The sequence below is a fragment of the Marmota flaviventris genome, chromosome 13, assembly GCF_047511675.1.
Source record: "Marmota flaviventris isolate mMarFla1 chromosome 13, mMarFla1.hap1, whole genome shotgun sequence".
Lineage (NCBI taxonomy): Eukaryota > Metazoa > Chordata > Mammalia > Rodentia > Sciuridae > Marmota > Marmota flaviventris.
Window position 1 is genome coordinate 91,474,498 of NC_092510.1, and position 13,726 is coordinate 91,488,223.

The 13,726-nt window shown below is 35.2% G+C and overlaps 1 long non-coding RNA gene across 3 annotated transcripts in view; it reads left to right on the forward strand.

The window, feature by feature from the left end:
• LOC114100301 (uncharacterized) overlaps nt 1–13,726 on the forward strand; it is a 111,413-nt gene that overhangs the window by 3,846 nt on the left and 93,841 nt on the right. The gene's annotated exons all lie outside the window — the stretch shown is intronic.

A 13,726-nucleotide genomic window follows, 5' to 3' on the forward strand; every position in this document is an offset into this window, starting at 1 on the left:
CCCTATTCTCATGGATCTTACATTGTCGTATTTCTTTCCATATGTACCAGTTTGCCAATGTTTCTATAACAAAATACCACAGAGTAAGTGACTTAAACAACAGAAGATTATCTTTCTTATGGTTCTGAAGGCTAGAAGTCCAAGACCAATGTGTTGTCAGGGCAGTTTCTTCTAAGGGCCGTAAGGAAGGAATCTATTTCAGGCCTCTCTCTTTGACTTGTGGGTGGTTGAGTTCTTCCTGTGCCTTTATAACATCTTTCCTCTGTGACTATTTCCAAGTTTCCTCTTCTTATAAGGACACCAGTCATATTGGGTTAGGGGTCATCCTAATGACCCATTTTAACTTAATTATTTCTTTAAAAATCCTGTCTGCAAATATAGTCACATGTTGAGGTATTGGGGCTAGAATTCTAGCATGTGAACTTCCAGGTAAATACAGTACAAAATATCACATAAGGCAACAGTATACCCAAATCTTTATCTTGCTTGTTTTCTTTTTTGAAATATGCACAGCCATTTATGTTTATTTGCAAAATATGTTTTGGGAATCTGTAATTATGAATGATTTCTTTTCTAGACATGGCTTATTTTTAAACAATATTAAAAAGAAAGGCCTTGGTTAGGAAGGATTACTCTACTTGGAATGTTGCTCCATCTAGTGTCCACCATATTCTTTACTACTTTTACTAGTTCAAAAAACAAATTAAGGGGAACCATGTTGGAGAAGGGGTTCTCTATTCAACTGTTAGGTAATTATTCAAAAAGCCGAAGGATTCATGGTAATATGTATTTTAAACTATATATATAGAGTTTAAAATACTGTATGTGGAAAGAGGGGCCTATATAATTGCATTATTCTTAAAAAAGTCAGGTAATATCATTATCATTATTTATCATTACCACCAGTTGCTATTTATTTATTTTTTTGGAGATGTGGGGATTGAATTCAGGGGCACTCGGCCACTGAGCCATATCCCCAGCCCTATTTTGTATTTTATTTAGAGACAGGATCTCACTGAGTTGCTTAGCACCTCACTTTTGCTGAGGCTGGCTTTAAACTTGCGATCCTCCAGCCTCAGCCTCCCAAGCTGCTGGGATTGTAGGCATGCACAACCACACCCAGCTGCTATTTATTTTTTATTGCATGAGGAGTCTAGAACTGGGGTTTGTCATTTGCCCAAGATCTCAGAGATTATAAAGTGGTAGAGATACTGCGCCTCAAATCTGCTGGCTTTGATCTCTTAGTTATTCTGAATGTATAAAAAGAAGCAAAAACGACATAAACTTGTCAGAATGTATTCCTGAGATATGACTACACTAAGCATAAATCTAAATAGGTATTTAACCTTTATCTTATATTGCAATGTTTGTTCAGTATTTGTATCACTGTTGGTATACTGTATCAAAATGTGTCCATCTTAGATATTTAATTTATAAAGGACAGGACATAATCCAAAGTGAGATCAGCATTTTATAGTTTATTTCACTGTACATCTCAAGTTAAATTTAAAAATGTAAATAAATGTTCAAGTTTAAATTTTTCTCTTCAGTTTCTTGTTTACAGTTATGGGGGGGGGAATACTGGGGATTGACCTTAATAGTGCTGTACCACTAAGCTATGTCCCCAGACCTATTTATAAATTTATTTTGTGACAGTGTCTCACTAAGTTGCTGAGGCTGGCCTTGAACTTTCCTCCTCCTGCCTCAACCCCTTGAGTATCTCTTTGCAGTTTTAAAGATTAGTTTTTGGTTTTCTCTTCTATAAGTTGGATGGGACAACTTAACTGCCTAAAGCTGTCAGGAAAAGTTTCTAAGGAAAGCAGAGTTAGTAGATAAATTTGAGTTAGGAAAGGATGTTTTAGAAATACAGCAAAACTTGTAAATGCATAAGGGTTTGCTAGAGCTTGATATTTTGAGGGAAATGTAAATAGTTACATGTCAGGAGTGGTGGTGAGAGATGATAGATTAAAAGGCATATGCCAAATTTAGAAGGTAATTATGAAGCTGCTGAAAGATCTTAACAAGAACATGGAATGAACATATTGGACTTATCAAAACATCATGTTACAGCTATTCTGAATAGGCTATGGCTAGTAAAGAAATTGAATAAATAATAACGTAAAACAGAAAGCACTGGGCCCAAATGCATTTGCTGGCAAATTATGCAAATGTTTAAGAAAGAAATTGTAACAATTCTCTATGATCTCGTCTATAAGACAGAAGCAGAAGAAATACTTCCTAAATCATTCTATGAGGCCAGCGTTATTCTAAAAGCAAATAAAACAAAGACATTACAAGAAAAGAAAACTAAAGAACAATATCTTTCATGAATATAGATGCAAAACTCCTCAACAAAATATTAACAAATTTAATCCAACAGTATATAAAAACAATTATACATCATGACCAAGTATGATTTAGTCCACATTTGCAAGATTGATAACAATATTTGAAAATTAATGTGGGATGGGAATGAAGCTCAGTAGTAGAATGTTTGCCTATTCTGCACAAAGACCTGGGTTCAATTCTAGCACCACAAAAGAAATAAATATGAAAGAAGAAAAAGAAAATCAACTAATGTAATCCACCACTTGAACATGCTAAAGAAAAAAATCACATGATCATATCAATAGACAAAGAAAATCATTTGAAAAAATCCAACACTGGTTCATGACAAAAACTCTCAGCAAACTAGGGAGATAGGGAATTTATTCATCTCAATTAAGAATATGCATATAGCCTGGACATGGTGGCGCAGGCCTGTAATCCCAGCAGCTTGGGAGACAGGAGAATCATGAGTTCAAAGCCATCCTCAGCAGTTTAGGGAGGCCCTGAGCAATTCAGCAAGACCCTGTCTCTAAATATATATATATATATATATATATATATATATATATATATGGCTGTAAATGTGGCTCAGTGATTAAGCACTCCTAGATTCAATCCCTGGTACAAAAAAAAAAAAGAATATGCATATAAATCTTATAGCTTACCATCATACTTAATGGTGAAAAATTGAAGCTTTCCTATGAGGAGCAAGGCAAAGATTTTACTTCTCACCACCTCTTTTCAACATCATGTTAGATGTCTTAGCTAATGTAATAAGAAGTCAAAGGGATACACAATAAGAAGGAAGAAAGTAAAACTCTGTCTGCAGATGACATGATTTTGTATGTAGAAAATCTGAAAGAAACCAACAGAAGTCTTGTCGGGACTAATGAGCAATAGCAAAGTGACAGAAGTAGGTTAATATATAAAAGTGAATTGTTTTCCTACATGCCAACAATAAACAAGTAGAGTCTGAAGTTAAAAACAAAATGTAATTTACATTAACACTGCAAAAACTAAATATTTAAACATAATGCTAACAAAAATATATAAGATCTTTATGAGGAAAATTACAAGATACTGATGAAACAAACTAACTAAAAACTAAATAAATGAAGGATATTCCATGTTCAAGAATGGGAAGACATTGTCAAGATATCAGTTCTTCCCAACTTGATCTGTACATTTAGTGCCATCCTAATCAAAATGCCAGCAAATAATTTTCTGGATACCAACCAACTTATTCTTAAGTTTATATGAAGAGTCAAAAGAACCAGTATAAGAAATAATGTTGAAAGAGAAGAACAAAGTTGCAAGTTTGAGAACTATTCAACTTCAAGATTTGTCATAAAGTTACAGTGTGGTATTTGCAGGAGAAAAGACAGATCAGTGGAACAGATTGTAGAGCCCAGATATAGGCCCACACAAATATAGTGAACTAATCTTTGATTTAAAAAAAAAAAAAAAAGCAAAGGCAATATGATGAAGAAAAGGCAGGATTTTTAGTAAAACGTGCTGAACAACTGTATATTCACATACAAAAAAAGTGAATCTAGATACAGACTTTACATTTACTGCAAAAATTAACTCAAAATGGATCATAGACCTATATGAAAAATGCTAAATGTTAAAACTAGATGATAACAGAGGAGAATTTGGGTTTGTGTTGAATTTTGTATTCTAACACCAAAGGTATAATTCTTTAAAAAAAATTGATAAGCTGTTCTTCATTAAATTAAAAACTCACCGTAAAAGACACCATCAAAAGAGTGGAAAAACAGACCACATGCTGGAACAAATATGTGTGAAAGACATATCTGATAAAGGATTATTATCCAAAATATTCAAAGAACTCTTAAAACTCAGGGATAAGAAAACAAACAACATGATTTAAAAATGGCTGAAATATCTGAACAGATACTTTACTAAAAAAGACAAACAGTTGGCCAATAAGCATCTGAAGATTTTCAACATTATATATCATTAGGGTTTTACAAATTAAAACAACAATGAGATGTCTCTGTACACCTATTAGAAGGTCAAAATCCAAAACACTGACAACACCAAATGCTAATGAGACTTGTGGAACAATAGGGACTCTCTCATTCATTGCTGGTAGGAGTGCAAATGGTACAGTCTGCAATAGCCAGTTGGATGATTTCTTACAAAACTAAACAAACTTTCACTGTATGATTCAGTAATTATGCTTCTTGGTATTTACTCAACTGAGTTGAAAAGTTATGTTTGCACAAAAACCTATACATGGATATTTGTAGCAGGTTTATTCATAATTACTAGAACTTGGATGTAACCAAATAGTCTTTCAAATAGAAAGGTAAATAGAAAAACTTTGGTACATCCAATGGAATATTTTTCAGTGATAGAAAAAAATGAACTATCAAGCTATGAAAAGACACAGAAGAACTTTAAATGCATATTATTAAGCATATACTGTGTTATTCCAACTATATTACATTCTGGAAAAGACAAAACTACAAAGATAGTAAAAAGATCAGTGGTTGTGAGGAGTTGTAGGGAGAGGGAGGGATGAAAAAAGAAGAGCACAAAGAATTTGTATGGTAGTGAAAATACTCTGTATGCTACTATACTGATGGTACTATAATATGCCATTCATTGTATGTTTATCAAAACCCAAAGAATGTCTATCATCAAAAGTGAACCCTAGGCTGGGCCTGGTGGCGCATGCCTGAAATCCCAGAGGCTCTGGAGGCTGAGACAGGAGGATTGCGAGTTTAAAGCCAGCAAAAGTGAGGTGGAAGTTACTCAGTGAAACCCTATCTTTAAATAAAATGCAAAATAGGGCTGGTAATGTGGCTCAGTGGTCGAGTGCCTCTTAGTTCAATCCCTGGTACCCACCCGCAAAAGTGAACCCTAATGTAAAGTACAGACTTTCGGTGATAATAATATGTCAATGTAGGTTCATTGAGTGTAACAAGTATAAGAGATGTTAATGGGGAGGCAGTGGGGGAAAGAAGAGGATAAATGGGAATTCCCAGTACTTTCCACTCAATTTTTCTGTGAACTTAAAACTGCTCTGCACAGTAAAACTAATTTTTTAAAAAACTATGATATCAGTAAGCCACCCCAGATTTCAGTGTTTCATTCTTGAATGAATTCACCTCAGGCATCCTTTTTACATAATTTTAAATTGATTTTGAAAAAACAGATTTAGAATTTAACACTGATGATCCTGCCAGACAAAAAAGCTTCTTGTAAACATATATACCATAAGGAAACAAAATGCAGGAGGGAATTAAATAAACAAAAGATTCAGAATAAATAGTTTTACATTTAATATGGTGTTGACTCATGTAGTTTGTGAATATGTGAAGAAAAGATTATTTAAGCAAATCAATTCTGGTGTATCATCTGTGACTAACTGAGCATAAAATATCCTGTTATCCTTAAAATCTTTTTTCTTGGGCTTTCAGACATAATGGCTTGGGAGTGACTAGGTTTTCTTACAATATAATTGAGAATTTTAAAGAGTGCTGATTGTTTATATACTGTATCTTTATTTTTTAAAACTTGTTCCGAGAAGTCAGCAATCGTCATTTTAATATTGGCTATTAAGCAATGCAAGCAGAATAATGTAGAATTTGATTGTTATATTTTTGTTACTTATGTTTTATAGTATTGAATTTATATAGGAATAGGACTTGACAAGTTCCTTTATAAGTTACATTCATGTTTTACTTTTTTCATATTGACTAATTTCTTTTTATAGAAGAGGTAAATGAGTGACACATTAGCTAATATAAAATAATAGCCACTATAACTTAAATATATACTTTATGCTACAAATCATATTAACTACTTTATAATTTCTTAAAAACCTCTGCATGGTGGCTTTCATCTCCATTCTAATTGGAGGAAACTGAGCTTCGAAGAGGTCAAATAATTAGTCAAAGTCACATGGGGGAAAACTTAGAGTAGTAGTTAATAGCATAGGCTTTGTAGCACTATTTTATAGAAATTTTAGGTTAAGACAGATTAATGAAGTATGGGGTCTTGACAAATAGAAGAGATATATATGGGAGAAATTAGAATTTAGAAAGTCTCAAACATCTAGATTAATCTGAAACAGAATTCTTGACTATGATACTAGTAATATTTTGGACTGGATTTTTTTTTTTAAATGGGGAGTTTCTCTCTGCATTGTAAGATATTCAGCCACATCTTAGATCCCCACCTGCCAGACGACAGTAGCATTCCATTACTGAATCATGACAATCAAGTGTCTCTATATATGGTCTAATGTCTCACCAGGTGAGGTGAGGGATGAAATTGCCTCTGGTTTGAAAAATGCTGGTCCAGAATATTTTCCTATTGTATTATTCTTGTCTGAGGAAATTATGGCTCAGTGAGAGAAAATTAAAGTCAGGTGCGGTGGCGAACACTTGTAATCCCAGCAGCTCAGGAGGCTGAGGCAGGAAGATCGAGAGTTCAAAGCCAGCTGCAGAAACTTAGTGAGGCCCTAAGAATCTCAGAGAGAACCTGTCTGTAAATAAAATATAAAAAGGACTGGGGATGTGGCTTGGTGGTTAAGTGCCCCTGGGTTTAATCCCTGTTGCCAAACAACAACAACAAAAAAAAAAAAAAAAAAAAAAGAGAGAGAAAACTAAGATGCCTGTGCTAGTCATCTCTGTTGTTGTGACAAAATGCGTGAGATGATCATCTTAAAGAAGGAAAGGTGTATTTTCATAGTTTCAAAGGTGTCATTGGCCATGTTGCTTTGAGCCTATGGCAAGGTGTTACATTGGTGTTACATTGTGAGCACCTGGAGAGGAAACTTCCCCTGATGGCAGCCAGAAACAGAGAGAGAGAGAGAGAGAGAGAGAGAAGAAGAAGAAGAAGAAGAAGAGGAGGAGGAGGAGGAGGAGGAGGAGGAGGAGGAGGAGGAGGAGGAGGAGGAGGAGGGGGGGGGGGGAGGGAGAGGGGGAGGGGGAGGGGGAGGGAGGGGAGGGGAGGGAGGGGGAGGGGGGAGGGGGAGGGGGATGGGGGAGGGGAGGGGGGAGGGAGGGGAGGGGGGAGGGAGGGGGAGGGGAGGGGGAGGGGCTCAGGTTCCAATATCTCCTTCAAGGGCCTGACCCCCGACCCTATAACCTAACTTCCTTCCACAAGGTACTATCTCCTAAAGATTCCACCATTTCTCAATAGTGCCACAGGCTGGCAACAAACCTTTAGCATCTGGGGCTTTGAGGAACATGTAAGACCTAAACCATAACTTATGACCTTTTTCTCATTATTGCTTATTGGTAGCTAGGATGTATATTTAACATATTTGGGAAGGCAAAATGTAGGATCAAAATAGGGAAGGTTATCTGTTATATCCACAAAATTATTAGAATTTTCTAATTTATGTTATGAAACTATGGGGAATGGTTATTTGAGAATGCCTGACTATGAAAATGGCAGTATAATTTTAGTTTAAGCTGAATTTATTGACCAGATCACATGTGTCAGAGGTTTGGCAGTCCATGAACTTGCTTGGGTAGCCAGTGATAGTTCTAACAGTATACTGAGCTGGCTAATGTCTAAAAGGCTAGAAAGAATTTGGCCTAATGTAATGGAAAGAATAAGAAAATGTTAGGGAATAGGAGTGCTAGGTTAGATCTATCATGCAATTTTCCTATACAACCCTCATATGTCCTCTGATATGGTCCAGAAGACTGTTTACCTTTGGCAAAAGGATCAGATTAAAGAAAGAAGTATGTGAATCTTTAGAAAGTGCTATTTTTTTTTTTCTTACTGGCTACCATTTCTAGACTGAGAAGCTAATGAGAAAGATTATGTTTGAACTTGAGTCCTAATCTCAGTGGGGGTGGCAAAACCCTATGACAGAAATGGGCATGCTTATCAAATAGACAGCAGGATAAGTATGATAATCAAATCTCGGGAAGTTCTATCATTAAAATTTTATTTCCCCCTAGCTTTATTAAGGTATAATTAACAAAAATTGTATATATTTATCATATAAAATGTAGTATTTTGATTTAAGTAGACATTGTGCAATGATTAAATAAAGCTAATTAACATATCACCTCACTTGTAGTTTTTATAAAATTTATTTCTAGTTATAGGAGCAATATATGAATGTTTCTTATTGTTAAAGATTTAAACAGAATAAAGTTCCCTCCCTTGACTCCTTTCTTCTAATCCCTCTTGCTTTCATGAAATGCTCACCAGAAATTCCCCACAGCCAAAGAGGCTCTTCCTAATAAGACATTCAAGTTGCCTCTCTCTGTAGATGCTAATTCTCTACTGTTTCCAGTCAGCCCAGTGCTTGCTTAGTAGGCAGTAAACAAAGCAGCTATGTGTCAGTGACAAAGGTTGTAGCACTGGTTTCAGCAAATGCACTTCCCTTCTTGAGTCTGGTCTGGTTATGACCATTGCTGGGGATTCAGTCCTCAGCAGCAACAGCCAATTCTGAGTCCTGACTTAGCATTATAGAGGGTCTGTCCATCTCTCTTTTGGCAGATGTATTACATTAGAACCCTTCTATTTTGGGGACCAGAGACCCACATTTTTAGACTTCACAGAGGACAAACTTTCTTATAGTTGAGGATTCTTCTTTTATCTGTCATTGTCTCTGTTTCCTCTATCTTCTTAGCATAATTTTTGGTTAAGTAACTATACAGTATTTACAGTGTCCCATGCAAATGTTTTCATAGCTGACCATTGTAATATATTATGATCATAATCTTTTTAATTTTTGAGATTTTTTTTAAAGTTAAGAATTGCTTATTAAAAAAATTGCTTATGGGCTGGGATTGTGGCTCAGTGGTAGAATGCTTGTCTCACATGTGTGGGGCACTGGGTTCAATCCTCAGTACCACATAAATAAATAAAATAAAGGTGTTGTTGCCATAAACAACTAAAAAAAGTCTTTAAAAAATTGCTTATTTTACTTTGTACTTGTTGATTCAAATAGCCTTTCAATACAGTTTCAAGTGGCACAAGAAAAATGCAAATGGAGGTCCACACCTGTACTAATCAGCTTCCCATTGCTGTGACTAAAATACCTGGCAAGAACAACTTAAAGGAGGAAAAGTTTATTTTGACTCCTGGTTTAAGAAATTCAGTTTGTAGTTGGCTCACGCCATTACTCTGGGCCTCACGTGAGGTAGAAGGGTGTGGGAGAGGAAAGATGCCCAGCTCATGGAAGCTGGGAAGCAGAGAGAGGAGGATCCAGGAAAGAAATTTAACCCTCAGTGACCCACCTCCTCCAGCTACACCCCACCCAGTAATCTATTCAAATTATTAGTCTATCAAATGGATTAATCCACTGATGAGGTTAAGCTCTCATAATCTAATTGTGTCCCCTCCAGACCTTCCTGCATTGCTTAACACATAAGCAACTCATATCTAAACTAATGACACACTACCTATATAATATTTAAAAGCTATAGATCAGGGCTAGGGTTGTGGCTCATCGGTAGAGTGTTTGCCTAGCACATGTGAGGCCCTGAATTAGATCCTCAGCACCACATAAAAATAAATAAATAAAGGTATTGAGTCCAACTACCAACTAAAAAAATTTTAAAAAGCAATAGATCAAACAACTAAATAAAATCTCTTTTCTTCTGTCTTGCCATATAGACCTTCCCAACAAAATTGAAAATTTTATGCCAAACTGTGGTTTTTATATGGCTGAAAGTCTGAAAGTATCAGACATTTGAGTTTAATTTTTATTTAAAAGGTCTGGGTCAATGATATTTAGATGAGTAGTAAAGGCTTTAAAAACTAATAAATTAAAAAAAATTAATTTTTCATAATTTTAGCAGAATATCACAGTGAGACTTTACATACATTTTGACAATAAGGCTAAATTAGACCCTTCCTAGATCATTTTAAACCTCACTTATTTTTCTTTTAAAACATTTTAAATATTTATTAAAGTTAAAATGCAGGAACAAATTATAATTAAGGAATATAAAAATTTAAATAAAATGTTTAAAACTGGAAATTTTAATTTATCATTTAAAATTTAATTAAATAATACTAAAGATTATATAAAAGTAAAAGAATCATAATTTTAGAAGCAATGTTCATCGGTCAGTGCAAAATACCAATAATTTGCTTTACATATATTGCATCTAGATACATAAGATTTAAGAGTGATATGAATTGTTTAATATTACAAAGTTTCCCAGCTGCCTTGTATAACAGTGTTGAATAGTATACTAAGTAGTGATTATTACTGGATTACTGGAGACTACACTGGAAACACCTGAAACCTAAAGAAACAAAACAAAAAAAGGACATTTTATATTCTCAGTATTTGATATCCAGTGTCTATTTTATTTTGCTCTCAGAGAGAAGGGATTTGTCAAACTAATTCACTTATATTTTTCCCTTACCAAAGTACTTCTACTATTCAAATTTTTCCATGGCCCAAAGCACAGTCTATCTCTGGCATCAAAGGTGCAACCCACAGACCACATAGCATGCCAGGGCAGTCATCTTTTATTATGAATGAGAGATGTGCATTTTTAAAATTTGCATTTTTAGATTTATAAAAAGGTCTTAAAAATGGAAAGAGAGTTCCTAATACCCTTCATTAAGCCTCTCCTAATGTGCATATCTCATACAATGATGGTACACTTATAAAAACTAAGAATTAATATGAGTACCTTGCTATTAACCAAACCACAGACCTCATTTGGATCTCACCACTTTCCTACTGATCCTTTTTTTGTTTTGAATCTCACATTGCCTTTAATTATCATGTCTCCTTATCTCCAATCTGTGATAGCTTTTTGGTCTTTCCTGATCTTGCAGTTTTGAACAGTTCTGGTCAGGTATTTTGAAGGATGTTCCTAGTTTAGGTTTGTTTGATATTTAAATTTTCTTTGATTAAATTGGGAATATAAGTTTTGGGGGAGAATACCACAGAGGTGAACTTCCCTTTCTATTGTATCATAGCAGGGAACTTGATATCTACATGGCTATAACGTGCTGTTAATCTTGATCACTTGTTTAAGGTGGTCTCTGCAAGGTTTTCTACTTACTATTTTATCTTTTCATATTCTGTTGTTTAGAAGCAAGTCAGCCCACATGCAAGGAGTGGGGAATGTATTTAAAACTTTCATTCTACCAGTTCTTATTTGATACCCTTCTTCACCTCACTTCTAATAGTTCTTGAGTCTTTGGAAGATTCTATGGCATGTGTCAGTTTAATTCTTGGCTTTCATCACTATATCCTAAGCCTTTTTTCTGTAGTTCAGCTTCCAAAATTTGTTCCTATTGTCTCATTTTCTATCTGTATTTACAGGCTTATGGGATTTTAATAATCCCTTTATTATATTTTAGTGGAGTTTCAGAAGGAGTGAAATTGGATTATGTTTAATCTGCCATCTTTACCTAGAAGCTTTGGGGTAAACACTTTCTAATCAACAAAGTTGATATTTAATCTGTGTCTGTATTTGTCATTTCTGTTTGTCATAATTGTTCCATCTGCATAATCCATAGAATCACTGAATGATTTTGTTTTGTACTATTGTTGTAGTCTATGAAGCATTGAGATGAGTCAGAAACTCAGTTTACAGCTAGGAACTGTTTGATGTGACGGGCCCTGATTTATGAAGGTAAATGATGAAGTGGGACTTGCAAGGAGTTTAGGGTTCTTTCTCATACTACTACACCCAGTTGTTAAAGTTAACAAAAAGGAAAGCAGGTTTGGACACCTCAGGAATAAAAGTTTGGATCAGTTTGACAGGCAAGAACCTCAACAGGCTTGAGTTAACCAAAGGCCATCAAAACTTGAATGGGTATAGGAGGGGAATTCAGGTATCTGCTGTGGAGTCTTGATGGGCTACAGGAATGAGGGCTGTCGTCCTCTGTATATTGGCTCTTCCTTTCTCCCTCCCTTCTCTTTCACCTTTCATTTTCCAACAGTTTTATATAGGCTTTTTGATATTGGTTGTTTTTATCATTTAGTGACTAGGTTGTTTTCTTCTTCTTCTTTATACATTTTAATAAACTATTTCTCTTTTCTTTCTTCCTCTCTCTCTCTACTGGGAATTGAACCCAGGAGTACTCTACTACTGAGCTATACATCTGGCTCTTTTTATTTTTATTTTTGAGACAGGATCTTGCTAAGTTATCCAGGCTGGCTTTGAACTTGGGACCATCCTGCCTTGGTGTTGCAAGTGGCTGGGCTTACAGGTATGCACCACCATAGGCCTGGCTCATTAGTTTCTTATTAGGGAGTATGTCTGTGTGGTTTTTGAACCAGAAAAATGTGAAAGAATAGGTATTGAGAATTCTTGTTGTTGTCCCTCACTGCCTCTTACCCCCTTATTCTGTCCCCTATTGTAAATATGTTTATTAGTCTCTTCTTTGTGTTTTTGTTATTTCTTTATGCAAATGCAAACATATTCTTATTCTCCCCCTTCTTACACAAAAATTACACAACTGTTTATACTGTTCTGTACTCTGCTTTCCTTATTGAATCATATATATTAGTATGTAGGGAGTTTCCTTATTCTTTTTTATGGCCCTATGGGTATATCAGTATTTATTTAACCAGTTCCCTATAGCAAGTGACTTGGGTTTGCTTCCCATTTTTTTTCTTTACAAACAATACTGCCACAAATAACCTCATACAAACCTCATTTTTAGGTGTATACGTATATTTGTATAAAAATTCCCAGATGTGGAAGAGTTGCAGAATATTGACTTAGTATAATGGTGTATCTAGAGTGGATTAGTTATAATCTGTTTTAATAGAGACAATGAGGAAAATAGCAATCATATGTAGCATTTATAATACAGAAAACTTTATTAAATGTTTTCTTGTTTTAAATTAAAATTTTTTTCTTTTTCTTTTTTTTTGGGGGGGGCGGGGGTTGGTTACCAGGGGTGGAACTCAGGGGCACTCGACCACTGAGCCACATCCCCAGCCCTATTTTGTATTTTATTTAGAGATAGAGTCTCATTGAGATACTTAGCACCTCGATTTTGCTGAGGCTGGCTTTGAACTCATGATCCTCTTCCTCAGCCTCCAGATCCGCTGGGATTACAGGTGTATGCCATCATACCTGGGAAATTTAAAATTTTTTGGTTTTTACTTTTTTAAAATTTTTTTTAGTTGTAGTTGATACAATATCTTTGTTTTATTTATTTATTTTTATGTGGTTCTAAGGATCGAACCCAGGGCCTCGCATGTGCTAGGCGAGTGCTCTACCACTGAGCCACAACTCCAGCCCCTGTTTTTTACTTTTTAATGGAGAAAATTTAATGCAGAAAATGGTTACCAGGTGATGGAGGAAGTGAACACCTAACTGCAAAAGTGACAGAGACTAGTAGCAATGGAAAAAACATAGTTAGAAGCCTGAAAAGCCTAAATTAGAAGGCCAGGTCACCAAGTCCC